This window comes from Mesocricetus auratus, unplaced genomic scaffold (genome assembly GCF_017639785.1).
Source record: "Mesocricetus auratus isolate SY011 unplaced genomic scaffold, BCM_Maur_2.0 Super-Scaffold_100025, whole genome shotgun sequence".
In the NCBI taxonomy this organism is placed as follows: domain Eukaryota; kingdom Metazoa; phylum Chordata; class Mammalia; order Rodentia; family Cricetidae; genus Mesocricetus; species Mesocricetus auratus.
In genome coordinates, this window is record NW_024429206.1 from 3,692,480 (window position 1) to 3,715,071 (window position 22,592).

General features: G+C 53.7%; 1 long non-coding RNA gene across 2 annotated transcripts; it reads right to left on the bottom strand.

Moving 5' to 3' along the window:
- Positions 1-4,487: 4,487 nt before the first annotated feature.
- Positions 4,488-21,591, bottom strand: LOC106021852. 2 transcript variants are annotated; one of them, XR_001196999.3, is made up of 6 exons: positions 21,256-21,591; positions 20,714-20,873; positions 16,646-16,804; positions 12,281-13,211; positions 11,981-12,075; positions 4,488-11,584 (listed from the first exon to the last, which is right to left on the bottom strand). It is a non-coding gene; the product is annotated as an uncharacterized LOC106021852 (long non-coding RNA). The 2 variants fall into 2 exon arrangements; XR_001197000.3 differs by lacking the exon at positions 20,714-20,873 and having other exon boundaries at positions 21,256-21,589.
- Between the last annotated feature and the right edge of the window lie 1,001 nt (positions 21,592-22,592).

Below are 22,592 nucleotides of genomic sequence, written 5' to 3' on the forward strand. Positions count from 1 at the left end.
CCCAAAGCCTCTTGTACGCTGGCCTCTCTCACCAGATCCATTCCCTCAGTGGGACTTGGCCCGGTTGGTCCCGCTATCTGTGTCCTCTACCTCCTAAAGTCTGTATTTGTCAGCTTTCTGAGACTGTAACACGATGCCTGAGTTAGCCAGCTTAAAGAGAAGGACAGTGTGGCTCATAGTCTCAGGGGATTCAGCAAGAGATAGCTGTCCTTGGTTCTTTGGCACATTGGTAAGGAGGTGCCTCAGAACTGGTGCTTGGTGGACCAAGGGTCTGGTATCCCAGGCTATACTCCCAGAGGCCTAAGGACTTCTCAGCTCTTGAGCCCAGGCTAGACCCTACATCTTGCTAGCCTCTAGGAGTCTCTGGCAGTTTTCCCAACACCTCAGTGCTCAGCACAGAGCTGGTTCCAGGATCCCAGGGAGCTGGTTCACAGGGAGAGGGGGCGTGAAATCAGTCTAGTCTGTGAGAATCTCCCGGGAACTGAGAGCCTGGGAAAGTTTTGAGGCACTTGAGGCCTGACCCCTGAGCTAGAAGGTAACGTCTGGTATAAGACAAGCAGCCTGTGTTGCTGGGAAAGTGCCCAAGCCATCCTGCACATCCAAGGCCTGATGTTCTGGGCCTGCTGGACTCCAGTACATTCCTCAAATTCCAAGATCTCTGTGGAGGAATACTTCCCCCGGGGAGACCTCTGAAGTCTGTCCCCTGGTACACAACAGCATCTCTGTCCCCTGGGCAGGTGCATTTGTGCCCAGGTAGAGTTCCTTGCACAGGTGGGTCTGTTCATCTGCTGATGGGCACCAGTAGGGACTGGGCCACTAACATAACTGTGACCTCACAGATGATCACAGCAGGGCAGGTTCAGAGATAGACAATCCAGGACACCACTCTGGCTGGCTCGGTGATGCGGTCCTGGCACCCATCTGGTGACCCGCAGGTCCTCCCACCGTCCTGCTTGGTTCTTTAGCCAAGTAAAAAAATTCTTCCCAGGACCAAAGAAAAGCAGGGTCCGGCAATCCCCCGACTGTGAGATGCAGATGCCCTCTGACCCTCATGTCCTCTGTCAGGGGACATGGCTTAGTTCCGTTTTATAGACGGCTCAGCCCCCCAGCCTGAGATGCCGCCTGTGTCCGGGCTTCCCCGAGTGCAGGACTCTCCAGTTGCCCCCACTCCACTCAATCAGGACCACCCCGTGAAGCAGATGCCTCGGTCCCTCTGCTCCATGCCAGCCGGGGGGCATGACTTATCCAGAGTGGCACAGAGCCCTAACCCAGGACAAGCATCCTGCAGGAACTCAGGCAGGGCTCAGCATCCTTGCCAGCTATACTGTGGTGATCGGGACGGGACTGGCCTGTGACTGAGGGGCACCGGCACAGGGCACAGGGAGAGAGGCTGAAATCGAAGACCCAAGTAACCAACTTTGATTGGTCCCAGGGCAAAAGAGAGAAGAAATAGAGAAGATAGGAGCGGCACAGGGGCGGGAAAGAGTCTTAGCTGCAGGCACAGCCCCAGCATCAGTGGGGTCTTGGGATCTTTGAGCATCAGAGAGAAGGTTGGGAGGGTTACCAGCACTATTAAAATAAAATGACCCTTACCAAGAGCAGTTTGGCAGCATGAGACCTAGAAACAGTGTACCCATTTTACAGAGGGAAAACCTGAGGTTCATGGAGAGCCCTTGCCCACTTTGTGTCTGTCAAGATGCTTCTGTTGTTTCCATCTTCAGCTGCACTCACTCCAGGCCCTTTGATCCTCATCCAGGCCTACCCAGATCCCTTGAGTCCTGGCTGGCACCCCACAGTTGCCCCCATTAGAGCAGCACCAAAAGCCACTGGCTGGAGAAAATCCAGCCCAAACCCAGGAAAAAGGGATGCAGAGGCTTTGGTGTGATGCTGCCATCTGCTGGCCACTTCTTTTTTTTAAAGATTTGTTTATTTATTATGCATAGTGTTCCGCCTGCATGTACACATGCGGACCAGAAGAGGGCACCAGATCTCATTACAGATGATTGTGAACCACATGGTTGCTGGGAATTGAACTCTGGACCTCTGGAAGGGCAGAAAGATCTCTTAACCCCTGAGCCATCTCTCCAAGCTGAAGCAGGCCACTTGTATGAACTGAAGTCTCTTCTAGAGACTATGCACCCAGCGTCTAACACTGGAACAGGGTCAGAGACCAGAGACTTCCCAACAGGCCACCCGATGAAGAGAACCCCAGAGACACTGACCATCTCCCCACCGACCATGCCGTACTTTGGATAACAGTTACTTTCATGAGGCGTGGCTTTACGTTTATGTGTGAGGGGGCTTTTATTACTGTTGCCCTGAGTCAGTTTCTCAACAACATCTCATTTAAAGCACCCCGCCCCACCCTAAGCACCCCGCCCTAAGCACCCCGTGCTGCCCCACACAGGCCTGGCCTATGTCCTGTGAGCCCCCCCCCGGTTAACATAGGCCAGCAGTCAGCCACGTGTGTGAGGTCTGTAAGAAGATGGATGGTTGAGTCCCAAGCATGTGGCAGTGCCGAGTAGGATGGAGACATGGGACCCAAACATCTGTCTTAGTTTCCTTCTGTTGCTGTGACAAAATACCCCGACAGAAAACAACCTGAGAGGAAAAAAAAGGTTGTTTCTCGTACGGTTACATCCCATCATTACAGGGAAGAAGCTAGAAGGAGCAGGTCACGTGACCCACAGTCACAAGCAGGGAGTGGTCAGTGGGGGCACGACTATTATGTCCGTATTTCTCACTCAGTTCAGGCTCCAAAGGCAGGGAGCAGTGCCACCAGCACTGCTGTTAAGGGAACTGGGAGAGTCACCCCAGGTTCCCCCACCGGCCACCCGACCTAGACAACCCCTCGGTGAGACCCAGGTGACTGACTCCACACTGTCTCGTTGACAAAGCTGACCCTCACATCAGAGACCCAGTGGGCGGGATCCCGCCTGCCAAGACTGAAAGCCCGTGGGGGCTCCCACGGGACACGCGGTGTGAACACCGGTGTGAACGCATGGTGTGAACACTCTATTGAGACTCCGGGACCTCACTTCCTGCCTGGTGGCGTCTTGAACGGTGCCCAGCCTTGCCCCTTCCTGTAGCTGTCCTGCTCCGCTTCCTGTCCGCCATGAGGTAAAGACCTCATCACACACGCTGGCCACCAGGATGTTCTGCCCAAGGACCCAACAGGTGACAGACTGAATCTGCCAGGCATTTTGTCACTCTGAGGGGAAAAAAAGCAATGACTGCGGGTGGATTTCTCAAGCAGATCGTCTTCAATGGTGAGGGGAGGGCCTTGTGCACCAGGCGGAAGAGGGCCTCGTCCTGCAGAGAAAGGCCTGATGGGGGTTGTCCTGTATATATGTATCTCTTATTGGTTAATGAATAAAACACGGTTCAGCCTGTGAGGCAGGGAGATAGGTGGGGCCAGGGAAGGAGAATTCTGGGAAAGGGAGGCAGAGAAAACCTGCCAGAGGAGTTATCATGGAGAGCCCGGAAGAGAGGACGTGCCATCCGGTAAGCCAAGACAATGTGGAAATACACAGATTAATAGAAATGGGTAAATAATTAAGACATAGCTAGCCAATAAGAAGCCCAAGCCACCAGCCGACAGTTTTATAACTAACATAGCGTCTGTGTGTTCATTTGGGGCTGAAGGGTGGCGGGGCCAGCTGGGACAAAGAACCTCTCGTTCCAAACGCCATTAGTGAAAGCAAGCAAGTGTGGTGTTTAGGGTGTGTACATGCCAGAAGTCAACCTCAAATGTCATGCCTCCGTCTTATGTTTTGAGACAGGGCTTCTCGCTGGCTGATGCTCACCAGCTAGGCCAGGCTGGCTGGTCAGTGGACTCCAGCAGTCTGACTGCCTGTCTGGCCCTACCTCCCCTGTGCTGGGATTGCAAGCACACATCATATCTGTCCAGCAAGCACTTCACCCGCTGAGCCGTCTCCACGGCCCTGTAAGTTTTAAAGTTCTATTTTATAGACTGAGAGAGGCGGGGGGGGGAGTGGGGGGTGAACCACACCCAAGGTTGCATATGTGGAAAGAAAGGTCAGAGGGCAACCTTTTGGGAAGCTGTTCTCTCCTACTGTGAGTTTTAGTAAACTCACCACCAAGCTTGCAGAGAAAGCAAGCACTTGCTCATGCTGAGCCAGGTGGCTTTTGTGTTTTGGTTTGGTTTGCTTTTGATTTTAGTTTTTCAAGACAGGGTTTCTCTGTGTAACAGCCCTGGCTACTCCCTCTGTAGACCAGGCTGGCCTCAAACTCACTCCATTGAACAGGATGGCTTCAAACTCAAGAGATCCACCTGCCTCTGCCTCCCACGTGCTGAGATTGAAGGCGTGCCACCATACTGGCCCCAAATATTTTAATTATATAAAAATGAGTGATTCTTTTATTCAGCTGACTCGGCAGCTCTGCTCACCCAGCCTCGGAAGTCCCGCCGCTTGCCCCTTACTCAAGCACCAGACGCATCCCTCCACCTTACAACCCAGTCACTCTTTAGCGTGTGCCGGCTTTAATATCAAATGGCATCTTACACAGAAGCAGCTACAATCATGAAGAGCAAACGGAACTGTGGTTGAACCCACGGAAGATCTGGTCTTGAATCTACATCAGGCTTCTGGGACTCACACTCAGCATCTCCCAGCAGGACAACTCAGAACCGACATCTTTGCTAGGCTGGTTATAAAACAATGGCCCCTGGAAAGATTCCAGAGAGGCTCCTGGGGAACCCTGAGGGCTACACCAGGGGTCCCAAACTGAGCATCTTCAGGCTGTCCTCACTGGACCAGCCCCACCTGGTGGTTCCTCCCTCCAGGCCGACTGTGAAGAGGTACCAACACCTCCAGACAGGAGGCTGGTCTGCCGCCTGCAGGGTCCTTCTCGAAACAAGCCTAAAGTTCAGTGGAATGGGGCGGGGGGGGGGCGCAGGAGCAGTCCAGGGACAAATAATGTGCCTTCCGTGGCTCGGTTTCCTCTAGTCATACTCTCTTTTCTCCCCTAACCCTCTCATGCATGCACAAACACCCATGCACACAGGCACACAGGCGTGTGCACACACACACACACAAACACACATACACACACATCACCATCACCTACCTCCAGATCACCTGGAGGAGGCGTACACCATTGGGGCCTGTGTTAAGTTTTAGCTTCCTGTCACCTCTGTTCCTTGCTTTCCAGGTGTCTCCCATGAACCTCACAGAGGGCTAAGGGTGGGCATGATGAACCCTGCTCCTCTCCAGTTGGACCAAAGGGTCCTCCTAGTAACCAGAAGCACTGGCGCTGTCTAGAACATGACTGGCACACATGGCAAGCTCCTCCATGCTGGGCTGAAGCAAACCAGCTTGAAACTCCAGCCCTGCCATGCGCTCAGACTATATGATGAGCTAGGCTGACAGGCCAGCGGACCACACAGATCTGTCCCTAACGCCCTAGCACTGGAATTACAAGTGCAGACCACATCTGGCATCCCATGGGGATGAAGCCTGTGTTTGCTGCCAACAAGGCCTGGGACTTGTCACATCCTGAGCCCCTCACTTAATACACTCCCCCAGGGTTCCCCCAGAATCTGTTTGGATCCTCTCTGATCTTGAGCTTCGTGGGGCTTGTATCCAGCCATGCCCTGCTTACCAAGATTTAGCTGGTATGACCCCTCTTCTGAGAGCCCTCCCCCTGCCTGCCTTACCCTAGCTCTCCTGATCCCTGACCCTGTCCTGGCTCACCACACAGAACTGGATGCCAGTTAGCATCCCATATGGGGACCCTGTCATTTTTTTTTTATGACAAGGCTGCATCTGTAGCAGAGCCTGAAGCAGCATAGGTCCTCAGCAGGGCAGCCTCTGCTGCAGGAGTTCCTGGGCATTGTGGGTAAGATGAAGTGCAGCGGCCAGGAGAGGGCAGCAGTGGTGTATCCCAGCCCTGTCTTGTATGCCAACCCATGTCCTACCAGCTCCCCGGTGGCTCAACACACTCAGTCCTAGGCCCATGGGAAAGCAGCTGTCACAGCACTTGTTGGCACAGGCTACCTGTCCCTGAGGCCACCCACAGGCCCAGCGACACTGAGCCTCCAATATTCTAGGCTCTGACATCCAGATCAACCCAGTGAAACAAGACGCTTGCCCACCTCAACCTGGCGTCACCCCGCCACACTCCACAAGGGCCCCCTGGCCTCATGACTTCCTGTCTCTGCTCCCCAAATCCTTGCCAGCCACGCCCCCTACCCTCAGTGCACCTACTCTGTGTAAAAGAGCATTAGAAGAGTTAGAGGGAGAGGATGAGCTGTCACACTTTAGGGTGTGTAGCTGGAAAATTTGCAGCCCTTGCGGATATTTCTATCTGGAGCTTGATGTAGGGACAAAACCTCTGTGAGTCTCTCAAAGAAGGACTCAAAGCAGGCCCTGGCCCCATGTCCAGTGATTCTGTAAATAACAAATCCTTTGAAGAAATCAGACAGATGTCTTAGGTTCCTGTTTGAGCTGCTTCTGTTTACAAAGACTGGGGTTGTATTTTCCAAGAGCTAACACTCACTGCAGATCATGGGATTGGGCCAGTGGCCAGGCCACTAGAATGCTGACTGTACATTTGACCCCCACCAAGATGCTCAGTAGATGCCAGGATCCTTCCTTCTGGCCTAAGCCACACCCCAGCCCAGGTACCACCTTGACTGACATTTGGAATCTCCGACCCAGAGCAGTCAAAGGATCTACGCTCACTAGCTACATTCTCCCCATATCAACCAAGCGCAGAGCCTGTGTCAGCCCCTTCCCGGCCATGCTGCCATCCAAGCCGCTAGTGGTGCCAGTGAGAGGAAGATGAGACCTGTTAGAGAGAAAGCCACAGCCATTCATCTCTGCCAAAAGGAACAGACCAGAAAGGCATGGATTAGTCCAGAGACAGGGGTAGTTCAAAGGAGCCAGCCAAAGCCAGGTCAGGAACCTGGACACCCCCCCCACTTCCCTCACACCCCACCCTCGATAGGCAAGGCTGGCTGTTAGTGGTCAGCCCCTGGGGCAGCCATGGAGAGGCAGGGATTAGCTGGGTAAGAGCTAAAGTTAGTGCGAAGGAGCCAGAGGTTAGCCCAGACAGGCCACGAGCCTACTGGAGGTGAGGCATGAAATCACCCCCAGGTGTGGCCCTGGCTTAGCAGCTGGCGGGCTCTGGGGGAGGCTGGCTGGGGCAGAGGCATGAGCATAAACAGAACAAAACATAAACAGCTGGTATGACTTCCCCAGTGGCTTTTGGACCCCTAGGATTCATTTCCCAGCACCTGTTTCCCCTTCCCATAAGCCCCAGCGGCCTGTAGAGGCACCACACCTGTGCACCATGGCAACCAGCAGTCTGTCCTTCCTAAGTGTGGGGTGAGTCTTTCCAAACACTTCCTGAGGGAAAATATCCTCACGCCTTCTTCCTGTGTGAAAATGGCCCTGCCTCTACTTCCAGATTGAGGTTCCCACCCCTGTCACTGAAGGCCACTCTAGCTGACTGCTTATGTGAAGAACTTTCCCCCTGGGCACTGGCCATCTCTCCTCTCACAGACGCCCAGTGTCCAGATGCCGCCGCCTTTTCAGGCTTCACTTGGGAAATGCCTGACATTGTTCTGTGGCTTTTTCAGGGAAAGGCCTCCTCAAACACTTCCTACTTAGGAAACTCTCACTTACAGCTTCCCCGTAGGGCGCGGCTCTCCGTTGGCTTCAGGCTCAGACACATACCCATGAGCTCCTGTGCAAGATGGAGAGCCCCTGGGATTCCTACCCCTTTCTCCCTGGCCTAAATCACAGAGGGCTTAAGCTAAGTAGGGCCCAGAATTGCCCACTCTAGACCCACAGGCCCCACATTGGCTCCCACAGGATCCCCTGGTCCCATCCACTCCTGGTGGCAACCAGACCTGTGCACAGAGGAGAGAGGTCATGCTCGGAGCCCAGTGTCCCATGTCCACAGGACAGCCTCCTCCCCCTCCTCTGGGCATCACTAATAAGGTTGTCCCATGCCCCAGACCTGGCCTGGTCAGCCTGAGGACATCTGTTTGCCAGAAGGAGGGACCAGCCCCCAGGAGGCCCAGAGCTCGGCAGGGCTGGATTAGTTAGAGAAACCGGTTAGTAGGGCCAGGTTAGTAGGTCAGCACAGCACCAGCAGAGAGGGCACCTCAGCAGACATACACAGGAGCCACTAGGAAAGAAGAAGGCAGCAGGACCATTAGTTAGTTAAGGGGCGGCAGGATGCAGGTAGGGTGCCCCAGGGTTAGACAATTAGTAATCAAAAGAGCTTGCCTATGGGAGAGAAAGCTGGCAAGAGGGGGAGAATGGGAAGAGACGGTTAGGGGGTTCAAGGCACGTGTCTGCCCCGGGCAGAAGGGTCTGTGTGCAGAACACCTGAGATCAGGGGACGGACAGACATATCACCGAGTTCCCTGCAGCCTGCCCTCGCCCTGTCTTTTTCTATTTTGAAATCCCTGCTGGGCAGCAACACCTTTGTTGCAGGCATTGAGGGGAGGAGAAGGATTCCATTCCACCGTGGAGGAGAGCAGCTCAGAGAGGACAGGTGACTGGCACACAGTCCCCCCCATCCCCCAGCAGCAAGTGGCAGAGTTGGTGAGTCTCTTAGTGTGCCCTGCCCTGCAGGATGGGTCTGCACAGAGACCCCAGGCCCCAGGCAGGGCCTTCTGGAGCCTCGTCTGCTCCAGCCTCTGGGAAGGCCCTTGGACTGCAGAGTTAGTAAGGTTTGGCTGCCGCAGGGTTAGTAGGACATGCTCGGGCCAGGTTAGTGGATTAGTCAATCGACAGAAGGCCAGGCATCTCGTTGCGTGCCATGGAGTCCTGGCCGAGCCCTGGGTTGGTTAGTAGGTTAATCACACCATGCAGCCTTCCCCTTCCATCCACCCCACCACCTACCACAGACCTCCTGTCCCCACCAGCCTGGGCTTGGGGCCTGACCAAGGCAGGGGGTCTGCCTCTATACCCCTTAACACCTCCTCCCCAGGAATCAAACCTCATCCCAGTGACCCCTGCTAGAAGCCCAGAGCTTCCATTTCTCTGCTGTGGGTCTCAGAGCCCCCATAAACACTCGGGCTCTGCTGAAAATGCTCCCTGCTTGTCCTCAGTGCAGACCCCCCTGCCTGACTGTGGTCAGCCCCTTCCCAGAAAGATCTTCTCACACTCATATGTACACAGACACAACCGCTAGTGCACACACACACACACACCAGCATCTTTCTACAAAACATCTAACCCCCCCCACCTCACCCCAGAGTCACCATGCTTGGAAATGGACATCTCTTCTACCACCAACGCCCAGGCCTCTGGCTGTTCCCATCACTGGCCTGGCCTGCCTTCCTCTACAAACACTGCAAGGAACCAGTCTCAGTCCTAAAGCGAAGCTTAGACCCCACTCACCCCTGCCCATCCTGTTTCCCTTCCTTTCCAGGCAACCCCAAGCCATCTGAGTATGCCCTAGTGACACCACCTATCACTCTCGGCACTCTTAATGACCATTCTACAGTGTTTGGCACGAAAATAACTCTATAGCCAACAAAGACAGGAAACGCTTCGTCCTTCTGTCCCGCCCGGAGTATCAGAAGCGTGCTCACTAGTGTTTTCAGGGTCCTGAGAGGCCTTGCTTTTTGCTCTAATTTCTTCCCAAAAGCACTCGGTTAAACCATACCTTTCTCATCCTCCAAGACCCTGGTTGGGTCAGCCTGGCTCGGAAGTCCCTCCAGAGTGCCAGAGCTGGGGTCTCCCTCCCACTGGGGATATCTGTTGACTGCCCACTGTCTACTTCTCCATGGGTAGTTTCTCTCCCCTCTGACTAGGAAATTCCAAGTGTCTGAAGCATTACTGGACAGCACCAGGTTCCCACCCTAGCTCACAGCAAAGAGACAGAGTGGGTTCCATATTGGCAGCAGGAAACAAGGTTCCTTCCCTTATGGAAAACAGGGCAAGCTACAACAGAGACCAAGGACAGCCGAAGCCCCAGGCTTGTCAGGAAGGCAGACGGTGGTGGCCATCCAGGAACACCTCTGGATTAGAAAGCACCCTACCTACCCAGATGTGTGCTCAACCTAAACCTCCCTAAATTGCCACATGGAGTTAACTGCATGAAGCACCTCCTAAGAGCCCAGTACTGAGCCAGGCAGGCACAGCCTGGCAGAGCCACCGGAAGAGCATATAGCCCAGATGACAAAGTGGAAATCAAGGCAAGGTGACGTGTAGAGCAGAGGGTGCCCCAAGACCTGAGATGGTTCTGCACTGGCTGCAGCCACTGTGTTCCCAGACACATGTCCCGTGTTCCCTGGCACAGCACCTGCACCCACTCTTGCAGTCCTGTGCTCCTCCCTACATGGGGAACTCTGGAGGAGGGGTGGCTCGTTACTCAAGTTTGTGGAGCCACCCTATTAAGAGTCCAGACTGTGTCCCCGAAGAGACACAGACTGAATTCCCCAGCCCCTATGTGAAGGTGTGGAGTGACAAGACCATCAACAGTATGCCTAAGCTCAGACAAGGTCGTAAGCCTGGGTTCCCAGGTGACAAGACTGTGCCCTTATGGGACAAATCCCTGGAGCCCACTCACTCTGGACACAGAAAGGCCACACAAGGACATGGAGCTACTTCTGATCCCTTGATCTTGCTCTGCTGGCCTCAAGCCTGAGGCGTGGGCCTCTAGTGCTAAACCCCACAGCCTGAGCTAATAGTAAACACACAGCCTCTCCCGTCCCGGGGAGAAGGCTCTCTGGGCTGTCCCAGAGAAGGTCACACACTGTAGAACCATCTCCTCCAAGATGGACTGTCGTCACCAGAGGTGACAGAAGGGACAGGGACATTCACACTGGGGCACTTCACCCTGAGCAGGGGTGTGGGTATCTGCCAGCCTCAGTCTCTGGGCAGCTACTCAACACCGACGGGGCGCTGGTTCAGCAGCCCTGTGTACTGGGCACGGGCTCTGTAGCCCTTGCAGACTGGGTGTAACCCACTCTCTAGTGGCTGAGGAAGCTGTGAGTCTGCCAGTATGTCTCCTTACTTGGCCTCCTCATCTCGGGACTCCCCCTTTCTCTTCCCAGGCTCCTCTTCTGTGCTGGACAGCACATGAGCCAGCCAGGCTCCTCCCAGGCCAGGACTGGCTATCCTCTCACCACTATCAGCGAGGAACTTAAGCCTCATCCAGGGAGCACCCAAACAGAACCATCGCTCAAGCAGCAAACAGACAAAAGACAGACATCAGGCTCCTCCCCAGCAGCTCCTCCTCCATGCCCATGGAGCCCCTGCCCTACCCACAGGTCCTTACGAAGGGGCTCAGCTCCACCCCACCTCCTACACTGGAGGAGGATTCCAGTCCACATGGGATCAGGAGGGGCCTCCAGTACCCGCCCCCAGGGCTCTAAACTGAAGCCTCTCCCAGGCTGGATCTGTCCATCAAAGGCAGTGTGGATAGTAAGCAGTACATCTTCCAGGAATGGCTCTTCTCCAGCAGACTCCATCGCTGGCATTGGCAAGGACAGGGCCTTCATGGAGACAGGTTGTTGCCCAGTTCCGTGAAGTCAGAATTCAGGGAATCCCCAGGGCTCCAAACCAGACCAGTGTCTGAAGACATGCAGGGCTATCTGAAGGGCACAATGAAGGAAGGTGAGATACCCCAGATAACCCAATCTGCGACCTGTGCTCCCAACACACACACACACACACACACACACACACACACACATACACCACACACATGTACACACTCACACACATACCACATACACCCGGAGCAGAAGGGAGAGCTTGGGACACAAAGGTTTCACGATAAACTTAGAGAGGGGGTTCACCCAAGGGATCAGCAGAGAAAGCCAATGGCAGGTGACCCAGAGTGACTCCCGAAGGCCAGGGGCAGAGAAGCAACCCAGTGCAGTAGGGGAGAGAGAGAGACCTCCAGAGTCCCCACCAGTCTGAGATGAGACCCTAGGTACACCCACCCCAGACATGGACACATACACTCCACATAACAGAGAGCTCACCCCCTCGCTGGGCTGTGGTAACACGCTTTCTTACTTGAAGACCTCAGGGGGTAGGACCATGTCTCTGTCGTTCGCCTCCGGACAGGCGGCATCACCTTAAGGAAGGCCAGGTTCTTACCTATGTGAGATGATGACACCACCCCCGGCAAGAGCCTCCACTCTGAGATTCATAGCATTCCTGCCTCCACTCCCCACTGAGGCCATGCACAGCAAACCTTCTGCTTCTGCCTCCCAGGCCTCCTCAGAGGCAGACGGGCTCTGGCCACCCTCCTAAAAAGGAACCATGCCTCTCTCTCTTACCTGACATCATTGGCATCATCACAGGCCTAGCTCCTAGCTCCTCTCCCACGCAGACATCACAGGATGACTCTGGAAGATAGAAGAGCCAAGCCCGGCACAGGAGAGGACCACACCAAAGCCCTGCTTTGCCCAAGAGCCACCTGCCTCCTCCTCCCCTGACACCCAGAGCATCCTTCACAGACAGGGGCACAGTGTGGTTTCCTTTGTGTTCCAGGAAAACTCAGAGCAATCTGGGCAGCTTTGGGGACAGCAGAGGGGGAGTCCTGACTAGAGCAGGGATCTGGAACTCAGCACTGCCTCAGTTGCTGGAACCCTGTGCCTCTCTCTGGACCCTGGGACACATCCTGCCCTGTCACAAGGGCACTCTAGCAGCCACCAAGGCAGCGGCTGGGAAATGAAAGCAGCCCTTCTGCCCACCTTAGCCCCCACCCTTTCGTGGCTCCCACAGCAAAGAACACATCTGGAGCCAGAGGGTGGTGCAGGGCTCATCCAGGCTACTGTAAGTCACCAGGGTGGAGGGCATGCCCTAAATCTCAACCCAGGACTCAGATTTGCTCTTTCCTGACAATTCTACTACATCTGTCCTCCAGCGCCTGAGCCAGGGAAAAGGAGGTGTCTCTCAGAGCCTGCTGTCACGGAGACAATGTGTCCCGTGGGAAACCCTACAGAGGTTTCCACGTGTCTATAAGACCAAGGAGTTGTCCAATTTTACAAATGTCATCCTCAAGGGCCGGAGGCATACACAGGACATCCGCCCTCCCTCTTGGGGGTTCCAGGACCGCCCCTCCTTCACACATGCACCAGCAGAAAGCACACTGGCGCACAGTGGGATGGTAAAGGAATACTTATCTGTAAGGACTTGCTTTGCAGGGTGGACACGACCCTTCCCAATTCCATCCTCTCTTCTGTGATCTGGAAACCAGCAGGAACTCTACAAATTAAACCACAGTGACCCTGTCACAAGGTGAGGACCCAGGATCCTGGCAAATTGTGGGGACAGTGGAGGTTTCCATGGAACCCTAGCTCCTGAGTCAGGCTGACTGGGTCTCGTAGCATAGAAGGGAAGCCATGGGCTTAGGAGTCAGACAAATCAGGATAAGGCGTGGCTCTCCAATCCCACAAGTGTAATGTGTGACTCTGAATTGTTATTCTGGAAGCTTAGTCAGGGATTTTATTGATCAGGAATACAGACCACAGCCCCTCAACCTTGAGAATAATTCAGAAACATAGGCTGCCTTTATACTCAGGTATCATATAACCCCAAAGAGGACACACCCCAGTTAGGAAGCGTGGGTCAAGATTAAATCCCTAATGAACAGATGAGATGTATAGCCACACAGTGGGATCAACTGGGCAGAGAAAAATAGCTGGTTATTGGCACACCATGGACAAACCACACAGGCCCTGCTAAGGAAAGACAAGTCCAAGCTGCATGTGGTAGTACCCTCCTGAATCCCAGAGGAGTATGAGTTCAAGACCAGCCTAGAATGAGTAATAAGATGCTCTCTCTCCCAGCCTACAATCCCATGGCCAGAGAGTCTGAGAAACAGAACCTTCATTCGTTGCTGATGGAAGCAGAGGCAGACTCCCACGGCTAAGCACTGAGCTGAACTCAAGAAATCCAGTGACAGAGAGGGAGGACTGATGACCAAAGGGGTTAAGATTGGGTTGGTTTAACCCCCAGAAACAGCTGACCTGACAAGGGTTAGCTCTTGAATCCCAGACTGATGCCTGGGAATCCAGCATGGGATTGATCAAGACCCCCTGAATGTGGGTGTCAGTGAGGTGAGGAGGCCTAGGTAATCTATTGAGCCTTGGGCAGTAGATCAGTATTTATCCCAGGTATACAAATGGACTTTGGACTCCCATCCAACAATGTGAGATGCACTCTCACCCTGAACTCTTGGGGGAGGGTCTAGGCCCTGACCTAGATTAAATGACAGACTATAGACACCCCCATGGAGGGCCTCACCCTCCCTGGGGAAATGAGGGGATATTGGGGGGTTGGTGGGAGGGCGCAGGAGGGGGGGAGGGAAAGGGAGAGGGACCTGGAATTGACATGTGAAGCAACCTTGTTTCTAGTTTAAATTTAAATTTAAAAATAAAATATAAAAAAGATGCTCTCTCTCCTCTCTCCTCTCTCTCTCCTCTCCCTCTCCCCCCTCTCTCAAATTAAAAATATAGTGATGCAGCTAAATTTATACAGAATGCCCATAGAAGGGAAATTGGAGCAACAGAAAGTAGCTTATTGCTCGCCATGGCTGAGTGTGGAATAGGAATGGATTCCCAGGTATGGAGGATCTCTCTAGGGCAATGGACATGTGACAGTGTCGCTAAACATAGCTGCAGGACTTGGTAAGTGTAATCAAAATCTCTTGGCTTCGAAGTCGGGTGGTGCTGACGCACACCTTTCATCCCAACACTTGGGAGACAGAGGCAGGAGAATCTCTGTGAATTCGAGGTCAGCCTGGTCTACAAGGGCTACATAGTCTCGAAAAACCAAAAATTAAAAAAGTAAAATAAAATCTTTTGGCTGTGTTGTAGAGAATTATTTTAAAGTGTGTTACTTCTGCTTATGCTGTGGAACATTTGTTTAATGATGTAAAGATGTGAGCAGGGCAGTGGTGGCACACGCTTTTAAATCCAGCACTTGGGAGGCAGAGGCAGGCAGATCTCTGTGAGTTCAAGACCAGCCTGGTCTACAAGGTGGAGTTTCAGGACAGATTCCAAAGCCACAGAAAAATCCTGTCTCGAAAAACCAAAAAAAAAAAGTGATGTAAAGATGTGTGGCTTTTGTTTATGCTGCATTTGTTTAACTATGTGAAGTTGTGGTTCTTTGCCTGTCTAAAACACCTGATGGTTTAATAAAGAAATGAACAGCCAATAGCCAGGCAGGAGCAAGGTTAGGAGGGGCTGGCAGGCAGAGAGGTTAACGATGAGGAGAACTCTGGGAGAAAAAGAGGATCTAAGAATGAGAGGAAGGAGAAGGACTTCAGAGGCAAGACACCCAGACACCCAGACACCCAGACACAGAGCCAGACACCCAGACACCCAGACACAGAGCCAGACACCCAGACACCCAGCCACAGAGCCAGACACCCAGACACCCAGACACCCAGCCACAGAGCCAGACACCCAGACACCCAGACACAGAGCCAGACACCCAGACACCCAGACACCCAGACACCCAGACACCCAGACACCCAGACACCCAGACACAGAGCCAGACATGGAGTGAGAAGGAAAGAAAAGGTATGCTGTAATAGAGAAAGATGAGAGCCTCAAGGCCAAAGACAGATGGGATAATATAAGTTAAGAAAAGCTGGCAAGAACTAAGCCAAGCTAAGGCTGAGCATCCATAACTAGGAATAAGCCTCCATGTGTGAGTGACTTGGGATCTGGGTGGTGGACCCCTCAAAAAGACAAAAGAGTAAAACATCACACAACGGTGCTGCACCCTGGAAATAGAGGTGCTGCACCATGATAAAAACTGTACCAGAGAGGGCTGAGCTACTGCGACGGGGAAGACTGAGCTGCACAAGCCTGTTGTACGGGGTGGTGTGTGTGTGTGTGTGTGTGTGTGTGTGTGTGTGTGTGTGTGTGTGTGTGCAGTATCTAAGAAGACTAGAAGAGGGGGTCAGATCCCCCTGAAACTGGAGTTACACACAGATATGAACCACCATATGGGTGCTTCAAATCAAACCAAGATCCTCTGGAAGAACAGCCAGTGCTCTTAATCACTGAGCCATCTCTCCAGCCCCTGTTTGATTTCTTAGACTCTCAAGTAGCCCAGGCTGGCTTCAAACTTGCTATGCAGCAAGAGTTAACTCTGAACTTCTGATCCTCCAATGTCCACCTCCCAAGCACTGGGGTTACAGGCTTGTGCCACCACACCTAGTTCATGCTGTGCCTGGGGCTCAAACTAGGGCTTTGTGAATAGTGGGTGAACACACTACCTGCCCCAAACCCATTACTTTGTACACTAATTGGGGGGGGGTTGAGACAAGGTTTCTCTGTGGCCTTGGAGACTGTCCTGCAACTAGCTCTTGTAGACCAAGCTGGCCTCAAACTCACAAAGATCTGCCTGCCTCTGCCTCCCGAGTGCTGGGATTAAAGGCATGCACCTAATTTTTTTTAAAACAAGCTAATTACACCTCTATGGCACTATTTTCTACAAAAGATATTCATACAATGCAAAAGAGCTGGAGCTGAGAAGTTCATGGTCAAAGGTTGTGTGGATTGCAGACCTGACTCATGGCTCTGCCCCACATACCAAAAGCCAAAACCAGGAGCCCCTTATGGAAGGTTTGACAAAGGGCTAGCACCCAGAAGGGCTAGCACCCAGAAGACATAGGTCTATCCTACCTTGAGATTCGGAAGGCTCGGTCCCCAGAGTGTCGAGACAGAGCCAACTTGGTAAGGCTGCCTCTACCGCTCACATCATGCCGGAGATGAAAACTGGCTTCGTCCCCAGGTTCCACTGAGACACGGCAGCCATGTGCATATGAACAGACAGGCCTCCAGCTATCACAAACAGAGAGAGCGAGACAGGAATGAGGAGTGGGTATACACCATAGACATACTGGAGAGCCATTCCAGGGCCAGCCACACTGCAACATCAGCACAACCCTCCTCAGAGAGAGGTGGGAAGGGAAGGGCACAGACTTTACCCTAAGGCTTCTATGCAAGAACCATGGAACCAAAGCAAGTCTATCAGTACTGTGTGCTTTGAATTTGTCTTTTTTTTTTTTTTTTGAGACAGGGTCCTGCCATGTAGCCCAGGCTGGCCTCGAACTCAGCCTCCTCTAGAACTTGAAGTCTTCCTTTCTCAGTCTCCCCGTCCACAGTATGAGGGTGACGGCAACCCCACTACGGCTATTAGGTGAGGCGACAGGACTGCCCACCAGCCCTCCCATCACCACCTTCTGAGCGGCATGGCGCTTGACTGCACAGCACATTCATGTCACCCAAGACATGCACAGGGTTCCTGTGACAGTGAAGAGCCGCCACAGTGAGGTCCCAGGTGCTGCTCTTTCTGCCGCTCATACTGCGCAGCCGCACAAGAGCCACCGGCCCCAAACACTGGTCCAAATGGAGGCTCTGATGATCTAAGCTCTGGAAGACCCTGGGGACATAAAGCTGAGTGGAGGTGTTCAGAGACCTGCAGGGAGCGACCGGAGCAGAGGACAGAGCATAAAAGGGAGTGCCTGGAGCCAGAGGAGGGGGCGCAAAAGCAAAAGTCAGGAGAAGGGCGCCGAGCCGGACACAGACCTGGATCCCCATCCTACAGATGAGGAGACTCGAGTGCTTGGCCCCCACTCCAGGCAGTAGTGCCTCTTGGGCTCTGAATGCAGACACGGGATGAATGAGAGGGGCTCACAGTCTTTATAGATGTCCCCATGTTTAATGTCCACCTGGGGTCAGTTTACTGCAGCTGCTTTCATGCCCCCAGGGTAACTCATTATGTCCTCTTTTAAGGGACATGTGACACCACATCAGTCACAAACACATGCTAGATCCAGATTTGAAACCTGACTCCAAACTAAATTGCTAAAATGCTGTGTGACCTGTAATGGGTCACTTTATCTCTCTGAGTCTCTATTCTCTCTCTCTCTCTCTCTCTCTCTCTCTCTCTCTCTCTCTCTCTCTCTCTCTCTCTCTCTCTCTCTCTCTCTCTCTCTGTCTGTCTCTCCCCCTCTTCCCCCCCCCGGGAGTGCACACACACAATATCTAGGTGCAAAGTTATTATTATTATTATTATTATTATTTATTTATTGGAATAGGGGAATCCCATGTAGCCCAGGCTGGCCTGGAACTTGCTATGTATCCATGGATAACTATGAACTCCTCATCCTTCTGCCTCCACCCTGCCCCCAAGTGCTAAGATCACAGACACAAATCACCTCCCATGCTAAGCAGCTTATCTTCAAATGTCCACAGAGTGGCTGTGCTGGGGTAGCTAGGGCTGGTTTTCATTTGGCTCCCACTCTGCATCCTCTGGGACACAATGGTCAGGACCCTCATCCCCTTTGGCTCCTTCAGAGGGGCCACCTGGCACCAAGAGAGAGGGGGCACCTGCCTCATCTGAGCCCATCAATGCAGAAAAGGATGAGGGACAGATGTCACCCTCAGCCTGCTGGTGTCCCCGAACATCTTGACTATTGTTTCACAGAGTGACAAAAGAGCCAGAACTCAAAAGCGGAGGCGGGTGAACCCTGGGAACAGAGGGCTGAGCCTCAAGCTGTTCGCTGACCCATTGAACCTGCACAAAAGGCTCAGTGCCCCCAAGTGTACTGTTCCAACAGCAGGAAGGGCGTCCAGAAAGGCAGCACTGCCCCACGGAGGAACACAGACGCGCGCGCGCGCGCACACACACACACACACACACACACACACACACACACACACACACACACATGCAAGCTGTGCCTGCCGCAGGGGTGAGCTGGCCCAGCAGGCGTTTAACAGGGATTATCCTCAGTATGGGCACCTGATTCACTGGTAGTAGTCCCCACACCCAAGACTGTGACCCCCACACTGTAGCTGAAGAGACTGAGGCTGGAAAACTCCTTCCTAAGTCGGACACAGGTGGGAAGGTATTCTCACACAGACCTCTGCTCTTTCTCTTTCCACAACTCCAGTGAGTAAACTTGGGGGTTCTGTGAACTGAGCCTGGGGAAAACAATCTATTACAAGATGGACCAATGGGGGGAGGGCAGTTAGAAGAAGGGAGAGCAGCTGTGTGCCAAGCAGGCTTCTCCTGAAGCCCTGGTTCTGATTCTGAGGTGATTCCCACCGCTTTGTGAGGCGAGTTTCAGTGAAAATGGAGTTTTCTCTTATGTTTGTTCTGAAGCTTAACAATTCTTGTTTGCTTTATTAAATCTAGGGAGGTAGATTTAAAGAAAAATGCTCCAAAATTGCAAATTTTTAAAAAAAATAATAAATTAAGGCAGAGTGTTGTGATTTAACCCAGATTGACCTTAAATTTAGGGTCCTTATCCAGGTATGTTTGCACAAGAGCACTCCTTTAATCCCAGCGCTAGGAGGCAGGGGGACCTCTATGAGTTCCAGGTCATGGAGGGGGGGGGGGGTAGGGAGGTTGATCCTCCTGCCTCATCCCCTCAAGTGTTGAGATGGCAAGGGTAAACTGTCAACCTTTTACATGGTCTTTCTCCTTTCTCTCCCTCTCTTCTATCCCTCCCTCTCTCCCTCCCTTTCCCTCTCTCTCTCTCTGTCTGTCGTTTTTTTTTTTTCTTACACAGGATGCCACTAACCCTGACTGACTCAAACTCATGTTGTAACCTAGCCTATTCTCCAACTTGGCATCCTCCTGCCTCTGGCCACCAAGCTCAGAGACTGCAGGGGCGGTGCCTGGTCAATGCTCATTTTCTACACAAGGTAAGAGAAGTGTCTTCACCATGCTCAAAAAGATTCTGGGAACTTTTTTTAGAGCCCTGAAGATATAAGATGTGTCCTCCTCCCCGCCCCAGCACTCCCTTGCTCTTATGGGGTGAGGAGATGGGTTAAATATTCGGCAAGGTCAGCGTAGGGCAGACTTCAGAACCAATCTCAACCGCAAAGGATAAGAAAGGACACAATGTGGGACCGAGCAGGAGATAAAGTTGCTAACATAGAATGTCTTTCAATAGAAAATCAACCAAATGGGGGTGGGGTGAGTTCAGTGTCCTCCCAAAACAGGGAGCAAAAGGAGTGGTCTCAGGAACCTGTTTGCCAAGCGACTGCTGCTTGGTTGCCGGGGGGGGGCAGTGTTTGGACCCCAGCGGACCCCCTTCTGGGAGCAGAAGACATTTTGAGCACCTCCAGACATGCAGCCTGGCCCCCAGATGTGCTGACGCAGCGCGGGGCCACATGGCGGGACATCAGCTCACTTGCGGGGAGCCCCGGGATTGTGGGGTTACTCATCCCTGCCCGAGGCTCTCCTGGGAAGAGTGCTCTGAGGAGGCAGCCAGACTGCGCCCAGCTCGGCACGAAGAAAAACAAACCTGCTTCCAGCAAGTTCTCCCTCTGCGCTCGCTCCCCGCGCCCCCTCCCTCCAGCAGGTGGGGGCGTTTTCCTGGCGCAACTCCGCTCCGCAGTGGGGTGTGTGCGCCAGCAATCCCTGGCGGCCTGTGCTGGGAGCCTGGGACGAGAGTGGTTCCCGGAATCCCTCTGTCCAAGAAATAATCTCGCTCGTGCCCGGGATGAGGGACCTTTCCCTCTCAAATGCCCAGCCACTTCAGAGAATGTCTCAGACCCTAGGAGGGTTGGGGAGCCAAGAAGCTACTGGGGTCACCCCGGACCTCGTTTAAGAGATGCCACGTGGGCTTCAGAGTCCATCGTGTCTGGACTCAAAAATCATTGACTGTGTGATCTTAAACGGGCCGCTACCCCTCTCCGGACTTCCTTTTCCTCATCTCTAAAATGGGTTCTTACCACCTCGTGGGGCTGTTGTGCCAAAGCGGTGGCTCCCCGGGGATGTGCAATCATCATCCCGAGCGATGTCGCAAGGAGGGTGCGGAGAAGCATTCGGTTTGAAGATGCACTGGACGCCCCAGGTCTGGGATGAGTCCCAGAAGTGGAGGAAGGGTAGGGGCTGGGTGTGAAGGAAGGGAAGGAGAGTCAGGGACACCACCCGCTACCCCACCCTCCATGCTGAGACCTCCGGGTCGCAGTCCCCGGCCTGGACAGTTACCTGCTAACCTTGTGGGTTGGTGTGTACTCGGGTACCCACGCCCTTGTAGCTGTGGGGGAAGGGAGGGGTCTTTGTTCCCCCTCAGACCATGACTACGAGACCCCAGAGCACCCCCCCCCATCCGCATGGCCCATTCACCGGAGCCTCGTCTGGCCATTTCGGGTTGGGGGTCCCATCACCCACCCAGCACGGGCCACCACTGCCCTGGGACTGTGAGACCCCCGTCGCCTTCCCGAGAATCAGGTGCGCCCTGCCGGGAGCGGGAATGGCGACTCTGGCTTACCTCAGCTCCTAGCTCCTGCGGTTAGAGTGCAGAGGGCTCTTTGTGCCCAGCTCTCAACATAACTGGGGGAGCCCCTGCAAGCGCCTCCCCTCGTAAACTCCTCCCCGCACTGGTCCGCAGCCTCCCTCCCTACGGCCCCCCAGCGCAGCCGGCGTCGTCTTCGCATGTACTGCAGCGCCCATGAAATTTTAATGCAGGACCGGCTGGCAGGCGGAGATGCCGCACCCGGCCTCGGGAATGCGGGTGGGGGCGCCCCTCACAAGCACCCAGCATGCGGTCCGGGGCTCGGGGTAGCGAGACATGGGTGTGCATCTCCCCCGCGCCTCACAAAGGGGCTAGTGCACGCTTCAGCCTCAGCATCCCTGCCTGCAGCGCTGCCATAGCAACGCTGGCCAGTGGAGAGGCGCGGCCACGGACCTGGTGCTGAAGCAAGAGAAGCCCAGCCTTGGATCCCAGAAGGGGACCCGGTACCAACATTAGCCTACAGGACCCGGGGCGTGGCTCCTGGGGAACTCTGCTAGGTAGACCCTTGGTCAGGGCGGTGGCAAGATTCGAACCCAAGTCTGTGGCGGCTGTCTATAGTTCTGGTATCTGCTTTTCTGTACTCCTTTGCACCTTTATGATCTCCACAGGGGTGTTAAGAGTCACAGTCGCCAAGAACTGTGGTTCTGTGATGCTCCCCACCAGCAACATCCACTCCCCCTTCGAGACCCTTATGTAAATGTCACCTCCTAGGCCCCACTATAGTGCCACTAAATCAAAACTTATGAAATAGAACTGCCAGGCAACACTAATGCCCCTTCCAGTTGAGGAACTGTTGTGCTAGAACATTCTACCTACTTCTAGAATCTGCTCTGACCATGCAAGCCCTTGACCACATGTGACCACATGTGCATGGGTATCTCCCCAAACTGGGTATCTATCCCTTTCCAATCCTGGGGGAGGGGGCGTTCAATCGGGGAGGGGCAGCCAGCATGAGATGGCACTTGGAGCCCCGAGACATTCTCCTGATTAAGTTAGCTCATCTTTCATTTTCTTGTTAATTATTTTTTAAACCTGTATTCAGTAGGGTTGGGTGGGCACACCTCACACAGGTGCCTGTGGAACAGAGAGGATAAGAGTGTGGCCCCTCCTCCCACCTTGTAAACCCAGGGAATGGAGCTGGCTGGGTCAGGCTTAGCAGCAGGTGACCCGCTGAACTGTCTCCCTGGCCAGCCCTCACCTTTTATCTTCACACTTTGGTGTCTGTCTTTACTGAGAGGTGATGGAGGCTGCACACAGCCTCCCTGAGGGACCCAAGAGGGATCTGAACTCACACTTCCGGGTTCTGTCCTCTT